The sequence below is a fragment of the Orycteropus afer genome, unplaced genomic scaffold (genome assembly GCF_000298275.1).
Source record: "Orycteropus afer afer isolate SDZICR_OR568_19922 unplaced genomic scaffold, OryAfe1.0 scaffold00011, whole genome shotgun sequence".
NCBI lineage: Eukaryota > Metazoa > Chordata > Mammalia > Tubulidentata > Orycteropodidae > Orycteropus > Orycteropus afer.
In genome coordinates, this window is record NW_006921598.1 from 23,216,445 (window position 1) to 23,237,624 (window position 21,180).

The following is a 21,180-nucleotide window of genomic DNA, read 5'->3' on the forward strand; positions in this document are numbered from 1 at the left end:
TAAGGCAAAGCTAACCATGTAAATCCTGATTCTGAGCCAAGGGTTATTTCGTTTGTTTCTAGAGATGATTTATCTTTTCGATGGTGACAGTGAGCTCATCATAATGATATAGCTAGCATATATTTAGCACTTATTCTAAGTACTGTATGTGGGCTAACTTATCCTCATGGTAGCCCTATGAGATAGGCATTATTTCCCTCCCCTCTTTAAAGATGAAGAAACAGGTTAAAGGAACTCTTTCAGTTACACAGATAGTATGTTGAGGAGTTTGGGATAGAAACCAAGCAGTCTGATCGCAGAGTTATAATTATTGCTGTTTTTTACTGGAAGCTTTGTTTCACCTTATTCCTTCCCCATCAAGAAACTGATGAAATAGTACTGTTTAAAGCATTAATGTGGGGTGTATGAAACCACTTAAGTATTTTGAGAAGAAACAAAAGTGTTCCTCAGTATTTATGATTATCAAATTAGATGAAAGCCCTTTTCTTTCTTTATTCTGATTAATATTGTTAAAATAGAAGTCACTCCACTTCTATTTTCTGAAAGTCCCATTCCCATTTTATGTCACTGAGTGTGAGAGTACAGCCTACCACCTTGTCAGGACAAATTTTGGGGGCACACCTTTTTGTTTTTTTAATTTAGGAAAATATAGCTCAAATCAGTCTTTGTCCACATTGTCTTATAGGGTATTATTTGAACCTAGTATTTATTTTTTTCCTTTTGTTTCAGTTTCAGCTGTGGGGAAACCATTATGTTAAAACCTTAAATTTCACCCACTGTACATTTGTAAGGTGTTAATGAGTTGATGCTCTCATTAATATACTGATAAGGAGTCTACTCTTGGCAGCTATAATGTCAAATACTAATTTTAGCACTTTTGTATTATCTTGAGAACATTTGTTTAGCCCTCTAAAATAAATGACCTTCCATTTACCTCTTATATTCAATAACTACTTCTCATATTCAATTTATTATTATTGTATGAGATGTCATTTGAAAACCATATGACAAATGCTTAATAAATGTTAGCCATTGTTACTGTAAATTATTTTAACATGAGTTTACTTATTTAGGTATAGAACCAGTGTGTCCATATTTTGAATGAGTTATTTAATAACCTTACTGTGGTTGTGACAGATAATATACTTTTAAGCAATGATACTTTTCAAACATCACTCTTATTTTTCTGTCCTCACTGGCTACTAGAATTGGAATTAGAGTAAGTTGAAAACTTCATACTTAGAGTTGCTCAGGCCTCACATCTTGGAATCATCCTTGACCCTTCTCCCACATTTAATATGATAGCAAATAATTCTGTATGCTTTGCTTCTACTCTTCCTCTCCTGTTGTCTATTCTCAACATACAGCCAGAGTGATCCTTTTATAATATGAATCATAACATGTGATTCTTGTTCAAAACCCTTCATTGGCTTCTTGTTAATATGTTACGTGTATATTGAAGTTCCTAGGGTCTACAAAACCAGACATGTTGTGGCTCTTTTAGAAAGATCACTTCATTATTAATATCTGTATTTTCTATATCATTTCAATTAGCAGCCTTACAGCTATGTTTTACATATTGTGAATTGTACAGGGAATATACATCTATATATGGTCAAATTCCTTCTCTTTGTTTTTGCTGTTTTAGAAGCTCTTAGTTACTCTATCATCAGATTTCTTTTATATGAACTTAGAATAATTTTGTCCAGATATGCTTTGGATAAGAACTATATAAAATTTCTCTGTTTAATTTGGGTAAAATTGTCATCTTGATAGTCTTTAGTATTCCTGTTTATGAACTCTGTATCTGTATATTCCTATATATGAACTCTGTGCTATTCTCAAGCTTTGGTATAGTTTTGCTGTTTTCTTCCTGAGTTCTTGACATTTGCTTATTAAATTTGCCATGTATGTATCCAACATGGGAATTTCTTTTATTATCCTTATTTACAAAAGTACTATTTTAAATATTAATTATATGCTTAGTTCCAGAAAACATTTTTTAGTTTATTCATTTGTTTAAAAATATCAGTTTGTGACTGATTTTTGTTAAGCAGATATGAAAACAATGAAAAACTAACAAATTACTTACAGAATTGACTCTTACATTAGTTAAGTAATTTTAATTCCTAGAAAAAGGAATATTAGTATAGTTTGTATGACTTTACACTACAAAATTACAATTATATAGAATAATTTCAAATCTGAAAGTTATTTTTTGCTGTTAACTGTTTGTTATCTTGGAGAAAATTGCAGAAGTCATGTGAGAACATACAGTTATTCCAAAATATTTGATGTTCCTGTCTTGATATTTGAAGGATAGTAATGGAAACTTGGAATTAGCAGTGGCTTTTCTTACTGCAAAGAATGCTAAGACCCCTCAGCAGGAGGAAACAACTTACTACCAAACAGCGCTTCCTGGAAATGATCGATACATCAGTGTGGGAAGCCAAGCAGATACAAGTAAGTTTGCTTCTTCTAAATATTTTAGTAGAATGTAAAGATTACATTTCCTTTGTAGTTGTTGTTGTTGTGCTGTTGAGTCGGCCCCGACTCATAGTGACCCCTCCTTGGGTTTCCGAGGCAGTATCACTACGGAAGTAGGATTGCCCAACTTTCCTTCGGAGGAGTGGCTGGTGGGTTTGAACTGCCAGCCTTCTGGTGAGCAGTCAAGTGCCATAGGCACTATGCTACCAGAGCTCCCAAATGTGATAATTTTGATTAATAAGCAGAAGTGGAAGTCAAAATCTTTTTTTTTTCAGTGTAATTAAAAGGAGCTTATGTTTTTATCAGCTACAGTGTATTTTTTTCCCCAGATTAGAAATATTTAATTTATATATCCTTCCATAAAGCATTGTTGTTGTTGTTGTTGTTTTGTGCCATCGAGTCGGCCCCGACTCATAGCGACCCCTCCTTGGGTTTCCGAGGCAGTATCAATACGAAAGTAGGATTGCCCAACCTTCCTTCCGAGGAGTGGCTGGTGGGTTTGAACCGCCAGCCGTCTGGTTAGCAGGCAAATGACTTAGCCACTATGCTACCAGAGCTCCTTAGCCACAGCTAAATACCTTGAAGGAGTGAGTCACTGGACCTGCAGGCTCAGGATCATGATCACAGGGGATATCTAGATCAATTGGCATAACACACTACGCAGAAACATTGGTCTACATCCTACTTTGGTGAGTAGCAAGTAACTAGGGTCTTGAAAGCTTGTGGGCAACAATTTAAGATGCTTAATTGGTCTCTCCCCTTATGGAGCAAAGAAAAATGAAGAAAATCAAAGATGCACGGAAACAATTAGTCCAAGGGACTAGATGATCCTGAGACAAGAAGAACTAGATAGTGCCCAGTTACCACTGTCAACGACTGGGAATGGGATCAAAATAGGAGGTCCTAAAAAGCATATAAATTCCAGGCTTACTGGTCTGATAGAGACTGGTGAAACTCCCAAGACTGTGGCCTCTAGTCACCCTTCAGACCATTCAGAGCCCACTCCCATGGCTTCTAGCCAAACAATAGACAGGTATATAATGTGAACATTTACACCAGGTAGGTACACTCCTTAGAACAATCAACCATGGGAGATCAGAAGGTTTGCATTTGCTCAGGGAGACAGAAGCTCAGAAGGCAGGAATGCATAGAAAAGAAGGACACAGGGAAAAAGTAACCACAGGGAGAAATTTGGAAGAGAGTTGTTATATTATGGGAATTGCAATTAATGTCATGAAACAAAACTGTATGAACTGTTGAATGGAAAATGAATCTGCTCTGTAAACTTTCACCCAAATCACAATTAAAAAAAAAAAAAAAAAGAAAAGAAGGCGGTATTCTGAAACATTCCATGATTTCTTAATAGATTAAAACTATACATTTATTTTAAATCTTTTGAACAAATAACACTTCTGTGTTTGTCTTTTCATGAAAAACAACAAATACTCTTTTTGGAACAGTAGGATTTCTTTGGCCATAAATATCTTCTCTTTCAAGCCTTAAGAAGTGTTTACAGGATATAACATTATGCACATAATATTCTTGCCAAAAATCTTTACGTTGCATCCAATCATGAGGAAACAACCAGCCAAATCCAAATTGAGAAATATTCTGTACTATAATCTACCTGGACTCTTAAAAACCATCAATGCCATAAAACAGGAAAAAGGTGGGGGAACTCCAAGAATAAAGAAGGGTAGAGAGAATCTTGCCAAATAAATGCAATATGAGATACATATTGGACTCTGTATCACAAAAAGAGAAGGAAGGAGGGAGGGAGGGTTATAAAATACATTATTGGGACAATTGAAGAAATTTGGGTATGGTTTCTGTGTTAGATAATAGTATTATTAAATATTCTGAAAGTGATGATATATTATGATCCTGTGAGGATACTCTTCTTCTTGGGAGATATATTCTAAACTATTCATGGCTTAAAAACAACAACAAGAAGAACAAGGGGATACTTTCTGACTCTGGAATTCTAAATTTTGATTAATAAGTTTGTGTTCATCTTTCTAAAATTCCAAGGAAATTAATATCTTTTGTTCCTGCAGCTTCGTTTCTTTAGATTGTTTCTAGTCTTATGCCTTCCTTGAGGTGTGGTAACTAGAACTGCCAAGTATTTATAATACAGTTTGGTTTGGTTTGGCTGGACATGCAGTATCATGGGATAATGTTCTCCATTTCCGGTGCCCTTCCTTTGGCACTTTGCCTTAGAGCTCGTCACAGAAGCATTATCTTCATATACCTAAGTGGGTGTGTGTATGTAATTTGTGTGTTTGTGTAACAGCTATAACAAGTAAGAGTGTAAAGCCAAACAAAAGTGTAGGCTAGAACATAGTAAAAAGAACATGGGCTTTGGAAATAGACCAACATTTCCTGAACCTTGGTTCTAACATAAACTGGCTTCAGACCATGGTTGAGCCACAGAACTTCCCTGGGCTTCTGTGGCCTCCCAGTCTGGTTTTAAAGAGAGTGCCTTATGCATAGAGAAGGTCTTCAGTCAATATTAGCTTTACTTTTTCTCTTCACCCCAAGAAAATATAAAATAATAATAGATAACATTTATTAAGCTCAGTTATGTGCCTAAGGAGCCCTGGTAGAGCAGTGGTTAAGTGCTGTGCTGCTAACCAAAAGGTCAGTGGTTAAAACCCACCAGCTGCGGGAAAAAGATTTGGCAGTCTGCCCCATAAAGATTACAGCCTTGGAAATCCTACGGGGCATTTCTGCTCTGTCCTATAGTGTCACTGAATCAGAATCCACTCGATGGCAACAGTTGTTTTTTTTTTTTTTTCCTTCCTTTTTGTTATATGCCTAGTTCTGTGCATAAAAATAAAAGTTTGTGCATATTAATGGCACCAGAGTGGAGAGACTGACTCATTAACAGTAACTAGTTAACAGCTCTGGAGTCAGCTTTCTTGGGTTATGTTTTTGGTTTTACCATTAATCAGCTTGATGATTGAGGACAAGTTACTTTACCACTCTATGCCTTAGTTCTCTAGTCTTTTAAGTGGGGGAATGTAAATAGTACCTTTGTCATAAGGGCATTGTGTGTATTACATGAGGTATTAGTTAAACAGTTTCAATAGTGTCTTACATACACTAAGTGTGCAAAATATGTTAGATTTTATATGAACAGTATTATTATCTCATTCAATCTTCACAGTAATCTTACAAGTTAGGTAAAATCATTATTTTTATATTATTTGTGGGCAAATGATTCTTTCTCTTGCTGTTACTAGGCACAGTCGAGTCCGTTTTGACTCACAATGACCCTATGCACAACAGAACAAAACACTGCCTGGTCCAGACTTCCAGTAAGATGGTGGAATAACCAGACAAGCTACACAGACCCTCTTCAAGAAAGAAAAGAGAAACCAATTGATACAGACACAAAAGATAATCCTGGAGCCTTAAGCTTTGAAAGGAAAGGTACAAAAGTAGATTAAACACCAACTAATAGAATTTCCTGAATGAAACAGTGAGAAAGGAGACAAACAGACCTGCGGACTATCAGCTATCCTGATAGTATGGACAGTTTGAATATTCCCAAGTGGTGTTAGGACCTGAGAATTAACCTAAAAATCAGCCCTGCTCACCAAGGGCTGCATGGACTACTGTGCCGGTGGCTGATGACTAAAAAGGGAAACATCAAAGAAGGAGACAAACTGAGTGCAGCCATTTTGAATGTTTACAAGCAGTGGCCATTTTGAATATTTAAAGTGACAGAATTGTGATTCAGATTCCAGGGACCTAAGAATAGACTCCCCTTGCCAAAGACAATAAAGACATACAAAAGGCTGACAACTGGAAAGGAGACAGGTGGTGAGTACATAAGTGCTTCCAACTAGCAAATAGAGGAGCACAGTACCCTGCTTAATCAAATACATCCAAACAAAACAAAGCCAGAAGAAAAACTCACTGCTGTCCAGTCATATCCAACTCATAGCGACTCCTCCTTGGGTTTCTGAGACAGTATCACTACAGAAGTAGATTGCCAATCTTCCTTCTGAAGAGTGGTTGGTAGGTTTGAACCACCAGCCTTCTGGTTAGCAGTCAAATGCCTTAGGAACAAAACAAAGAAAACAAAAATCTTGGGTGAATCACTCCAACATACAATCACCAATTAAATATAAACACAGCAACGTCACAATGTCTCAGAGATAACAGATCATCACAGTCCACACAAAGAAGCAAGATAAAGTAGGAGAAACTAGGGACCAGGATACAGACCCACAACACATCCCTGAGGAAGAAGCAGCATTAGAATTCTATGATAAGTAATTCAAAAGAATTATATTTAGGTACCTTCAATGGATTGAGAGACATCAATTGGCAAATGAAGATAACTACAAACCAATAAGAGGGAAAAAATAGTGTAGTTACAGAACTTCTAAGTGGTGAGGAAATCAAGACAACTGCAAGATAGAATGGACTGTTCTAAACTTGGGAAGAAAATTATAAATCACAGGGTAACCTCAAAGAAAAAATGATAAACCTTCACATCAAAATAAAAAAGAGGACAAGCACAAACAATTATCAAATACTAAAACAATAGCAATGAAGGAAGTGATAATGCAATTCATAAACAAAACAAGCTCAGTGCAGAAAATTATATGTAACAAAAAATCAGTAACACCATGAAAAGACACATAACAAAATGATCGCAAGAATTAAACAATGCAACCACCAACTTGACCTTGTAAATATCTACGGACCACTTCACCCAACAACAGGACAATATACATTCTTTTCCAGTGCACATAGAACATTCTCCGTGATAGACCATGTTAGGCCACAAAGCAAGCCTTAATAAACTTAAAAACATTGAAATATGCAAAGCATCTTCTCAGATCACAATGCTATAAAATTAGAAATCAACAACAGGAAGATCAACAGAAAAAGAGAAAACACCTGAAAACAGAATAATACCCTCCTTGAAAATGACTGGGTGATAGAAGAAATAAAAAATAATGAAATTAAAAAATGCCTTGAATCAAATGAGATTGAAAACACAACATACCAAAATCTTTGGGACACAGCAAAAGCAGTGATCAGAGGCCAATTTGTAGCAATAAATGTACACATCAAAAAAGAATAACGAGCCAAAATCAACACCTTAAACCAACATCTCCAAAAATTAAAGCAGCAAAAATAAAAAAGCCTAGAGTCACCAGAAGAAAAGAAATAAAGATTTGAGCAGAAATAAATGGAACAGAAAATAGAAAGACAAAAGAAAAAATAAACAAGACTAGAAACTGCTTTTTTGAAAAGATTAATAAAATTGACAAATCACTGGCAAATTTAACAAAGGAAAAGAGGGAGAGAATACAAATAAGAAACAAATTGGGCAACATCACAACAGAAAAAAAAACAAACAAACAATAACACTGCCTGGTCCTGCACCATCCCCGCAATCACTGCTGTGCTTGAGCCCATTGTTGCAGCCACTGTGTCAACCCATCTCATTGAGGATCTTTCCCTTTTGCACTGACCCTCTGATTCACCAAGCATGGTATCCTTCTCCACGGACTGATACCTCCTGAAAACCTGGCCAATGGATGAGAGGCAAAGTCTGGCCATTCTTGCTCCTAAGGAGCATTTCAGCTGAACTTCGTCCAAGGGAGTTGCATTAGTTCTGTTGGTTGTATTCATTATTCCTTGCCAACAAGATAATTCAAATACATCAATTCTTCTACAGTCTTTGTTATTCAATATCCAGCTTTCGCATCCATATGAAGCTATTGAAAAGACAATAGCTTGGGTCAGGTGCACCTTAGTCTTCAAAGAAACATCTTCTCTTTTTTAAAAAGGTCATTTTCACCAGATTTGCCCAGTGCAATGTGTCCTTTGATTTCTTAACTGCTGCTTCCATGGATATTGATCGTGGATCCAAGTAAAATGAAATTCTAGACAATTTCATTCTTTCCTTCATTTATCATGATGTTGCTTATTGGTCCTGTTGTGAGGATTTTTGTTTTCTTTACGCTGAGGTATAATTCATACTAAAGGCTGTAGTCTTTGATCTTCATAAGTAAGTGCTTTACGTCTTCTTCACTTTCAGCAAGTAAGATTGTGTCATCTGCATATTGCAGGCTGTTAATGAGTCTTCCTCCAATTTTAGTGCCAGGTGCTTCTTCCTATAGTCTAGTTTCTCAGATTATTTTCTCAGCATACAGATTGAATACATATGGTAAAATGATACAACCCTGATCCACACCTTTTCTGATTTTAAACCATGCATTATCCCCTTGTTCTCTTTGAACAACTGCCTCTTGGTCTATGTACAGGTTCCTCGTGAGCACAATTAAGTGTTCTGGAATCCCCATTCTTCACATTATCCATTGTTGTTGTTGTTGTTATATGCCGTCGAGTCGGCCCCGACTCATAGCGACCCCTCCTTGGGTTTCCTAGGCAGTGTCACTAAGGAAGTAGGATTGCCCAACCTTCCTTCCAAGGAGTGGCTGGTGGGTTTGAACCACCAGCCTTCTGGTTAGCAGTCAAGTGCCTTAGGCATGCACTATGCTACCAGAGCTCCTAGTTTGTTATAATCCAGACAATTTAATGTTTTTGCATAGTCAATAAAACACATGTAAATGTCTTTCTGGTATTCCTTGCTTTCAGCCAAGATCCATCTGAAATCAGCAGTGATATACCTCATTCCATATTCTCTTCTGAATCTGTCTTGATTTTCTGGTAGTTCCTTGTCTATGTACAGCTACAGCTGTTTTTGAACTATCTTCATGAAAATTTTACTTACATGTGGTATTAATTATATTGTTTAATAATTTCTGCAGTCGGATCACCTTTTTTTGTGTGGAATTGACAATATATTGATCTCTTCTAGTTAGGTGGTCAATAAGCTGTTTTCCATATTTCTTGGGATAAATAAGTGAGCACTGGCAGCATTGCATCTGTTTGTTGAAACATCCCAATGGGTATTCCATCAATTCCTAGTGACTTGTTTTTGGCCAATTCCTTTAGTACAGCTTGGACTTATTCCTTCAATACCATCGGTTCTTGATAATACACTCCCTTCTGAAACGGTTGAATGTCAACCAGTTCTTTTTGGTACAGTCACTCTGTGTATTCCTTCTATCATCTTTTGATGCTTCCTGAATCAGTCAATATTTTGCCCATCACCAAAAAACCAAATCCACTGCCATGGAATCGATTCTGACTCATAGGGACCTCCATTGGGTTTCCAAGGTGGTAAATCTTTATGGAAGTAAATTCCCTCAACTCCCCTCCAGAGAGCAGCTGGTGGATTTGAGCCACCAAGCTTCTAGTTAGCAGTTAAATGCCTTAGGCACTGAGCCACCAAACCAAACCAAAAATTTTGTCCATAGAATTCTTCACTATTGCAACTCAAGGCAAGAATATTTTCTTCAGTTTTTTTCAGCTTGAGAAATGTTGTGCATATTCTTTTCTTTTGGTTTTCTAACTCCAGGTCTTTCTACATTTCATTGTAATACTTTACTTTTGTCTTCTTGAGCCACCAGTTGAAATCTTCTGTTCAGCTCTTTTACTTCACCATTTCTTCCATTTGCTTTAGCTATTCTCCATTCAAAAGTCTGAGTCTCTTCTGACATCCATTTTGGTCTTTCTTTCTTTCCTGTCTTTTTAACGACCTTTTGTTTTCTTCATGTATGATGTCTTTGATGTCATTCTACAACTCATCTGATCTTCAGTCGTTGGTGTTCAGTGTGTCAAATGTATTCTTCATATCATTTCTAAATTGAAGTGGGATATACTCAAGGTAATATTTTTGCTCTTGTGGACTTGTTTTAATTTTTTTTAGCTTTAACTTAAACTTGGATATGAGCAGTAGATTTTTTTCCCCAGATGGCCACTGACCTTGTTCTGACTGATCACATTGAGCTTCTCCATTGTTTCTTTCCACAGATGTAGTTTATTTCATTCCTGTGTACCCCCTCTGGTGAGGCCCACATGTATAGTCATCATCTATGTTGTTGAAAAATGTATTTGCAGTGAATAAGTCATTGGTTTTACAAAATTCTATCATGTGATCTCCAGCATCATTTCAATCACCAAGGCCATATTTTCCAAGTGCTGATGCTTCTTCTTTGTATCCAACTTTGCATTCCTATCACCAGTAATTATCAATGAATGTTGATTGCATGTTTGATTTATTTCAAACTGTAGAAGTTGGTAAAAGTCTTCAATTTTCTCATCTTTGGCTTTAGTGGTTGGCAAATAAATTTGAATAGTGGTATTAACTGATCTTCACTGTAGGCTTATGAATATTATCCTATCACTGAAAACATTGTACTTCAGGATAGATCTTGAAATGTTCTTTTTGACAATGAATGCTATGCCATTCCTCTTCAATTTGTCATTCTCGGCATAGTAGACCATATGATTTTCTGATTCAAAATGGCCAATTCTAGTTCATTTCAGCTCACTAATGCCTAGGATACTGATCTTTATGTGTTCCATTTCATTTTTTACAACTTCCAATTTTCCTAGATTCATAATTTATACATTCGATGTTTTGATTATTAATGGATGTAGCAGCTGTTTCTTTTCATTTTGAGTTATGCCACATCAGCAAATGAAGGTCCCAAAAGCTTTTCTCCATCCACATTATTAAGGTTGACTCAACTTGAGGAGTCAGCTCTTTCCTAGTTGTGGTGGTTATGTTTGTGTGTCAACTTGGCTGGGCTTGGTTTAGTGGCTGGGTAGCTGGTGGTAGTTATTCCCCATGATGAGACTGTCAATCAGCTCCATGGTGAGATCTACCACAAGCAGCTGAGTAGCTGCTTTGGGTATGTGGTCTGCTTCCCATATATAAGAAGCAGCTTTGGGAAGGGTCTCTAGCCTATGGCATGCTTGGACCCTGCATATAATCACGTCATTGTTCAGCAGCCTGCCATGCTCTGCCGACCTTGGGACTTATAATGGACTTGAGTTAATGGCCTGCCGTGTGGTTTGGTAATATCAGGATGTGCCTTTTTACTTGTCAACCTTGGGCTTGGCATCCTCAGCAGCCAGCACCTGTCTGAGTGAAGAAAAGCCTCTAGCTTCAGTGGGCTGGGAGCTGGAGGCAGAGCTGAAGCCCAAGGCTGAGGGACTTTCACCCAGCCCCTAGAGCGTGGCACTTTGAACTTGGACTTAAAGCCTCCAAATTGTAAGAGAATAAATTCCTGTTTGTTCAGCCATCCCATTTGTGGTATATTCTTGCCAGAGTGGCACTAGGTAACCAGAACACTAGCCATATTTTGAGTACTTTCCAACCTGAGGGGCTTATCTTCTGGCACTCTATCAGACAATGTTTCAGGGCTATTCATAAAGTTTTCCAGTAATATATCAGACAGTGTTTCTCTGCTATTCATAAGGTTTTCAGTGAGCAATTTTTTCAAAAGTAGACTGTGACATCCTTCTTCCTATTCTTCTCAGTATGGAAAATTTGTTGAAACCAGTCCACTATGGGTGACCTTGCTGGTATTTAAAATATTGGTGGGATGGCTTCCAGCATCACAAGAACACACAATCTACCACAATACGACAAACTGACAGATATGTGGTGAATTCTTAGAAAGGAGAAATAACTTGCCTAAGGCCATTCAGTAAGAGGTAGAATTAGGACTTGATTTTTGTCTGTCCATGCTATTGTTTTTAGGTACCATCCAGTTGACTCCAACTCATAGTGACCCTATGTACAACAGAATGAAACACTGCTTGATTCTGCACCATCCCCTCAATCACTGCTGTCCTTCAGCTCATTGTTGCAGCCACTATGCCAATCCATCATGTTGAGGGTCTTCCTCTTTTGCATAGATCCTCTACTTTACCAAGCATGATGTCCTTCTCCAGGGGCTTGTTCCTTCTGATAACATGTACAGCGTACATGAGCTGAAGCCTTGCTATCCTCCCTTCTAAGGAGCATTCTGGTTGTACTTCCTTCATGATAGATTCGTTCATTCTTCTGGCAGTCCATAGTATTTTCAGTTTTCTCCACCAGCAACTCAATTCAAATGCATCAATTCTTCAGTCTTCCTTATTCATTGTCAAAGTTTTGCATATATATGAGGTGATTGGTAGTTTGGATCAGGTGTACCTTAGTCGTCAAAGTGACATCTTTGCTTTTTAACACCTCAAAGGGTCATTTTCACCAGTAGTCGGTCACTTTGTCATACTGTGGTGGCTTGTGTGTTGCTGTGATGTTAGCAGCTATGCCACTGGTATTATGTGAAATACCAGCAGGGTCACCCCTGGTTTCAGTGGAGCTTCCAGACTAACACAGACCAAGAAGAAGGACCTAGTGATCTACTTCTGAAAAAAATTGTCCAGTGAGAACCTTATGAAGAGCAGGGCAACACTGTCAATGCTGCTTAAAAAAAAAACAAAAAAAACAAAACCAACCTCACTGCCGTCAAGTTGGATCCACTCCTTGGGTTTCCAAGATGGTATCCTTATGGAAGTAGATTGCCCAATCTTCCTTCTGAGGAGTGGCTGGTGGGTTTGAACCACCAGCCTTCTGGTTAGTAGTCAAATGCCTTAGGAACTAAGCCACCAGAGTTCCTTCCATGCTATTAGCTACTCAAATTTAACCCTATTTTTCTTCAAGCCCATTTTTGTGGGGAGATTGTTTAAATAGGTTCTGATGTAGGAATTTGTCAAACAGATATTGAGAGTTTAAATATAAATTGTCTCACCAAATCTACTTAGTTGTGCTTATTAATCCCCTCAAATGTCTCCAGTGAAACCAACAAACACAATTTCTCCTTGCAGAAATCATGTTGACTACTCCATGATAAATTATTCTCCTTTGGCTATTCAGTTATCTTACACTCTCACCAGTAACTTCAGAAAGAGAGCTGGGCTGGTTGAAGTTTGCAAAAGAGGGTGTGAGTTTGGACAAATCATTTAACCTTTTGACAGGGGATTTGGACTACATAAGCTCTAAGGTCCTTCCCAACTCTATTATTCTGTGATCCTACCTGTGAAATCCCCATAATCATAGGTGTAATGACTGAGACACTTTTCTACTCGCTATCGATGTCCAGCTGATGTACAATTCCATTATTTGATAGCACATACAAATGTATGTTTGTTTTCCCTCAGATCCTTGAGAGCACAAGACATAGGAGGTAAAAGACACTTAAGAATAACATACTAAAAACAAACAAAAAAAACCCACATTACAATTAAGTAGGAAAATGGAATTTGAGAAGGAAAAAGGGAATTTTATTTTCATCTCTTTAAGCTAGCCCTCCTTTTTATTTTGCCATTATTTTGGGACTCTGTGACTTTTAGTGATCATCTCATCCTTCTATTTTATAGCCAAATAATACTTTTACTATGGCTCTGATATCCAAATATCACACAATATTCTGGTGTTTCTTTTAAATATAAGACATACTTTGTTTCTTTCCCTTTAATGGGAAATATCAATAATTCCATGTGCCTGCATTAGTTCTAAGAACTGGTGGCAAAGTGGAGTCATAATTCAACAATAATGCAATGCAATGCACTGCCTTGGAGTGAATCCAACTCATATCCACCCCTCCTTGGGTTTCTGAGGCGGTATCACTACCTCCGTATCACTTCTGCGGAAAAGTGGCTGGAGGGTTTGAACCGCCAACCTACTGGTTAGCACTCAAATGCCTTAGGCCTTATGCCAAAGTCATCATTGTTGTTATTATGTGCCTTCTAGTCAGACCTGACTCATAGCGACCCCTCCTTGGGTTTCCAAGGTAGTATCACTACGGAAGTAGATTGCCCAACCTCCTTCCAAGGAGTGGCTGGTGGGTTTGAACCTCCAGCCTTCTGGTTAGCAGTCAAGTGCCTTAGGCACTACGCTACCAGAACCCTAATATACCTCCTTGGAGGTAGACTGGGTAATCTACTTTCGTAGAGATACCAACTCAGAAACCCAAGGAGTGGTCGCCATGAGTCTGAAACAACTCTAGGGCAGTAAGTTTTTTTTTTTTTTAATATACCTCCAGAAATAAGCACATTTTATTTATTGAACAAGAAATTTCCAAGAAAAGACACTGAGTTTCTTATGTGCCATTTGTATATTCTGAATAGTTCTACATACTAGGGATATAGAAATCTAAAATTTAGAGACTATCCTATATTTCAATTTAGTCAGTGAATCAGAATAATATACCTCAATGCTGTGCAATGGTGGAGACCTACAGAAGATGCTCTGGAATCACAAAGGATAAACATCTAGCTGTTTGTTTGCTAGAAGATGAGGCATAAAGGAAGACTTCCCAAAGAGGCAATGATTGGGCTGTGACTTGAAAAATGCATAGGAATTGGTCTGATTGGGAGATGAAGATTCCAGAAAGAGGGGTCAGTATGAACAACAACATAAAAGACATAGTTGGAAAATTAAATATTTCCATATTGGAAGAATTTTGAGTGCTTGTGGCCTAGTGGATAAAGTTGAGTGTGGAGTGGTTGAAGGAAGTAGATCATGAGGGATCTTACATGTCATACTAAAGATTAAAGAACCATTGATTGGTTTTAAGCAGTTGAGTGATGTGATTCTTTTGTAAGCGGTTTACATTTCTAATCGTAAGAGAACTTCTTAGAAAGGGTTGTAATGACCTTGTCCAGCTAATCAATAAATAGGGCCTACTACAATGTCCAGAGCTCTGGTGGTGTAGTGGACAAGGCATTTGGCTGCTAACCAGGTCAGTGGTTCAACCCCCAGTTGCTCTGCAGAAGGAAAATGGGGCAATCTATTTCTGTAAAGATTTACAACCTTGCAAACCCAATGAGGGTTGCTATGAGTCAGAATTGACTCGATGGCAGTGAGGTTTTTTTTTTTTTCCATTGAATACAATGTCCAGAATATGGTAGATGCTCAGCAACTATTTAATATATGAAGTAGTAAATCAATGAATAATAAATGAATCAACAAAGTAACAAATCTAATTAGAAATTTACTTCTGGATTACATATCAAAGTATTTACAGGGATAATGATATGGTGCCTGAGATTTCCTTTAAATATTCAAGCAAAAACGGGAGTTGATAGGGAAACATAGACAAAATAAGATTGGATAATTGTTGATGGTGAGAATGAGTAAATGAAGGGTCATAATTCTATTTCTTTTACTTTTTTGAATAGTTGAAATTTTCCGTAACAAAGAAGTTTTTTAAATTTCTCTCTAGTGACGGAGACTTGCTTTCTGGACTATAAATAATAATGTGTTGAAGCACAGATATCTTCATTAAAAAGAACTAAATTTTAAAGAATTACAATATATGTTTGTAATTTTAAAAATGCTATATATATTAAAAAAAGGAACCCTAATATTATAAAAATTTTTGGAGACTTTTGACCCTAGTTTGTAAGTTATCTATTTAATTGTGGCTAAAGATTTTTTTTTATTCCAACTTCTCCATAGTTAATACTGTATAACTGAAACTATCTTGCTAACAATTAGTTCTTATTAGGTGCCATTGACACACACATAACAACAACAACAGGTGCCTTTGAGTTGGTTCTGACTCGTAGTGACCCTATATATAACAGAATGAAACACCACACCATCCTGCACCATCCTCACAATCTTTGCTATGTTTGAGCCATTGTTGTAGCCACTGTGCCAATCCATCTCATTGATGGTCTTCCTCTTTTTCACTGACCCTCTACTTTACCAAGCATGATGTCCATCTTCAGATGCAAAGTATGTGAGACAAAATCTCACTATTCTCACTTCTAAGAAGCATTATGGCTGTACTTCTTCCAAGACAGATTTGTTCATTCTCTGGCAGTCCATGGTATGTTCAATATTCTTTGCCAACAAAAAATTAGTTGTTATATTTTCTAAATATGAAAATCATATCCTCTAAAATGTGTCTTAGAAAAAATGTTTTCACATTAATCTGCATCATACTCAAGTAATCATTTCACAAAATTTTATGTTGTTATTTTGTTAGTGCTAAATATAATTTTCAGAAGGAAGGTTGGGCAATCCTACTTCCGTAGTGATAACTGCCTCGGAAACCCAAGGAGGGGTCGCTAGGAGTCGGGGCCGACTCGATGGCAAATAACAACAACAAATATAACTTGGTGGAATTCATTTGTGCGAGTATTTGTAAAATATTTATATTTTGTACTAAAAGCAATCAGGTTAAGACACAAAAACGTAGTCTTTTAAATCAAAATAAGTTCATTCATTGTTTTTATTTCAGGAATGTAAAGTCCTTGTAGTTAAATTTGAATAGTGTATAGTGGTAGCTCTTGTGGGGTAGTGGATAAGGCACTTGACTGCTAACCAGATGGTCAGCGGTTCAAACCCATGAGCTGCTCCATGGAAGGAAGACAGGATGACCTACTTCTATAATGATCTACAGACAATGGAGGTTGCTATGACTCAGAAACAACTCAATGGTAGAGTGTTTGGTTTGGTTTTGGAGTATGTGTAGTGATTGATTTATATCTCTTGCAGTCCATTCAATAAGTTGAATTATTGCTGATAAAGTCAGGCTTTAATAATTAATAATTTCTTGAGACTGGCCAAACTCACTACCATCAAGTTGATTCTGACTCATAGTGACCCCTATAGGGTTTCCAAGGCTGTAAAACTTTATGGAAGCAGACTGCCTCATCTTTCTTCTAAGGAGTGGTTAATGGGTTCAAACTGCCAACCTTTTGGTTAGCAGTCAAATGCTTTAACCACTGTATCACCAGAGCTCCTTTTGAGATTGGCTAGATGTCTGAAATCCTTGCTTTCTAGGTGTAGCCTTTGGAGGGGTCACTTCTACCCCAGATTACCTGTCTGGTGACCCGAGCATGTCCATGTGTTGGACTAAAGTACATAATGAGGGTCAAATTGAAAGCTGAATGTTTAAATGATGGTTCTAGGAATACAATACATAGGAAAGAATGTAAGAATGCTGCAGTAAAGATACCATAGTAATGGGAATGGCGTATGAGGGTAAGGGAGCAGATTTTAAATGTTGACTTCGGGTTCTTAGAAAAAGAAATACAGCTTCACAGAAGTAGTATGGGTCATGAGAACTTGTTGCAGAATTTCTCATTTTTCTTTATAACATTTTAAAGTAAATTCCTATTAAAAAATTAGCATTCTCTTAGTAATGAAAAGGAAAAAGAAGAGGCCATACGAGAAATTCATTGATTCAAAGGAAATGACTGTCATAATTATTATAATAATAGAAGAATTCCTATAAATAGGTATTAGGGGAAAAAATCTTCACTATTATGCTATGGAAAATTGCCATTGTGTGTTCAACACAGATTCCTTTCTATGGGGGTAGAGTGTCTGGGCCTGAAAATAAAGTGAGTTTCCTAATCTAGCTATCTCTATAAAACATTTTGAATTTATCAGTATTCTTCAGCCACAATTAGATTGGAAACTTTACAAACTCGAGTTTGAAAGCTGCATGAATTACTCCAATTTTTTTCTAAACCAGATATTCCTCTAATCCAGCAACATCTAATATCCAAAGATGCCACATTTAAGTCTGACTTTGGCAAAAATGTTAAAATAAGAAAAATTCAGTAACACATAAAAATGCATATACATATTTCACAAACTTAGAAAATGCTTGTTACTTAGCACTTAATTATCTTTCCTTATGGAAAAGTTGAGGGAGTAAAGAAGACTGTTTTGTCCTCCTTACCACACCAATTGTGTAAATTATTTCTCTAGTCTTTTATATCATAAACAGGAGAGCTGAAAAGAAAAACTGTTGAACATTTTAATACATGACAGTTCCAAATATAAGAAACAAAGAACATTTTCATCTTTTTACTTTTATAGGTCTTATGGATGTGTTAAAACTGGGGAATGAAAAATGGGAAATTGTTTCTCAAATTAATTACATATCTTATTTCCCATATTTGGTTTACCATTGGAGATAAAGTTTCAGTGATAGAAGAATAGGTAAATTTTACAGAGAAAGAAACCTTGGGGGGAGGAATGCAAGAAGATCCAAGAAAGGTAAAAATCATATACAAACGCTTATCAAAAACCTACAACACTGAATGAGAAAAATAAGTGTAAAGTGTAAGGTGCGAACCAGAGAGGTTAGGGATAATATGACAAAAAGATAGCATATTTCTTCCTTCTCATATGATACCAGTTATTCAACATTTTTAGGAAAGCTGTTCCTTAATGATGTCTGGTGACATAATTTCTGATAAATTGTTCCTACTAGGATATACCATTCAAAGATCATCTTAATTTTGCTATAAATCACTGTCAGTTGCTAAGATTTGATGAGCATTACAAAAATCCATTATAATCATTTCATCTGCACCTATTATTTTTATACACTGAAATGGAAGCCTGAATATTAAGAATGCAACAGAATTTGTAGGTGTAACCTCAAAATTCAATGATAAGTTTTTCTTAAACTTGATACTCTTATCTCAGTTAAAAAGGTTACTTATAATCAATATTAATTTAAATTTCAGAAAACTGCATAATAGAACTTTCTTTGGGCTAGCTAGTAAATAATTAATTCATCAAATATATATAGGTATACTCATAAAGCAAAAGAGACTTAAGTCAAGGGGATCCTTCCCAAGTATCCATATAAGAGAAGAAAAACAATGGTGATTTACAAAAAAAAGGGCATGCAATTTGGCAGGCCTTGCTATAGAAATTCAGAATTTGGAAAGATCATTTTTAGTTAAAAAATCAGTTTTAATCTAACTTGTCTTCATTCTTAATTTTGCGTTGGATCTTACTTTTACTTGTGGCAATCTGGGGTTCTGTTCTTATTTTAAAAAATATCTATTGTTCCTCACCAGCAGTGTCTACCTTGATGTCCTTGTTTCTGAATTTTTCTGGGATGTGCAGATTCCTCACAAACTTGACACATAATAAATACCCCCTTCCTTTTCTGTAACTAAGTTTTCTTCTTTGAGATTCTTGAAGTTTATAAATTCAGGCATATGTAAAGGCTAGTAACTACCTAAGTCTTGGCCTCAATTCCATCTTAAAATCACCTTGGTAATAGTTAGCTTTATTTACACCACCACCAGCAGCAACTTTCAAGAAGCTACTCCTTCCAAGTCTATCTTCCCTTCTTCCACTGCTCTCTGTTCAGCCCAGCCCACTCCTGGCCCATCAGACATCTTCCTGTGACAGAGCATGCCTACAAACTTCTTTGCATTTCTTGCCATCTGGAACAGCTTTTTCTGCTTCATCCACTGTGTCGCTCCAAATCGTGGGGGAATATATTCTAAAACTGTTTTTCTCCTTTAATCTTTGTAATTGTATTTTAAACTCATGAAGTGATTTTAAAAAACAAACTTACTTATAAATGTAAGTCCATAAAGATGTATACTTCTTGTGCAATCTAAGGCATAAAAAAACACAAGCAAACAAACAAAACTAAATTACTGGGATTATTTAACCTGAAGGAAAAAAAAAGTCTGAGAGGTGAATTACTAACATTTAAATAAATAAGGGATTATATGATTGTTGGGAGCTCCAGCTAACCTCCTGTTACAGATTACAAGGAAATGTGCTCTAATTTAAAAGGTATTCCAATGAGATACAAGGGAGACAACAAAAACTGTTAGATAATGGAATAGCTTACTAAAAGTTGGTTATCCCTATTCCTTCCAGTAAAAGAAGCCATTACGTGGTATACTTGGTCATGTGCTTCAAATTTGGTATATATATTAAAGGTTTGTGAAGGCAGAAACATGTGGACAAAAAGTCAGACAGACATGGATAGAAACATACCATACCGGGGAGTGAGTCAGAAGAAGTGTAGTGTGTTAAACAAGACCCTTTTGACAGTTCTATTGTTGGGGCAGATGAGTATTAAAAAACAGTATTTTTTTAAGAGTTTCCCCCCTTTCTATTTCCACACTTCACAGAATAAAGCTTTTGCAATATAAAAACATAAAGTCAAATCAAAACAAGATTTATTATTCAAAAAGTTTTATTTGTAGAGATTTTTGTTATATACTATTCAGTGTACTAACATATATATGCACTATCTCACCTTGCTCCAGAAAGGGCGGAATGGCAGCATTTGATCATTTTATTAGAATAATAGCCTGTCAAGATCAAGATTCAAAGTTTTTTGTTAAATATTTGTCTTGTTTTATAATGATGCCAAATGATTTGATGAACTCCACAGAAACTTTTAAATTTCAAGAATACGTTATAATTATAGAGACCATATTACATAAAAACATTTGTTGTTTTTGAAAACTTTAAATATTTTTGTTAGTCTTTTAATTAAAAAGGCATGAAAATATTTTAAATTGACATTTCATTTTTGAACTCTATGAAAAAGTTAGTAATCCCATTAAAATTAGCAAACAGAAAGGGATATGGATGGAATCTAACCCAAAGTTAGCTGAGAAAAGAATTGCAAGTGTCATTGCCATGGGAACTAAAATATAGAACTTGAAGATAAGATTTGCTTTTTTATCTAATATGTACAGACTTCCTTTGTACATATGGACAATAAACAACTTAATGAATCCTATAGTTAACAGATCTCAAAATTCAGGAATGTATCTTACGCTTAGAAAAATTAAAAATATGGAGTATATGTCACATTTGAAGGACTTAGTAAAATTTAGTTTAGCATCCATTGCTTAAATTATATAATTTGGCTGAAGACAAGTTTTAATTTTTAGCAGGGAATTTATGTTTTCTTGAAACAGACTGATAGATACTATTTACTTCAAATTCAAGGTTCAAGTATC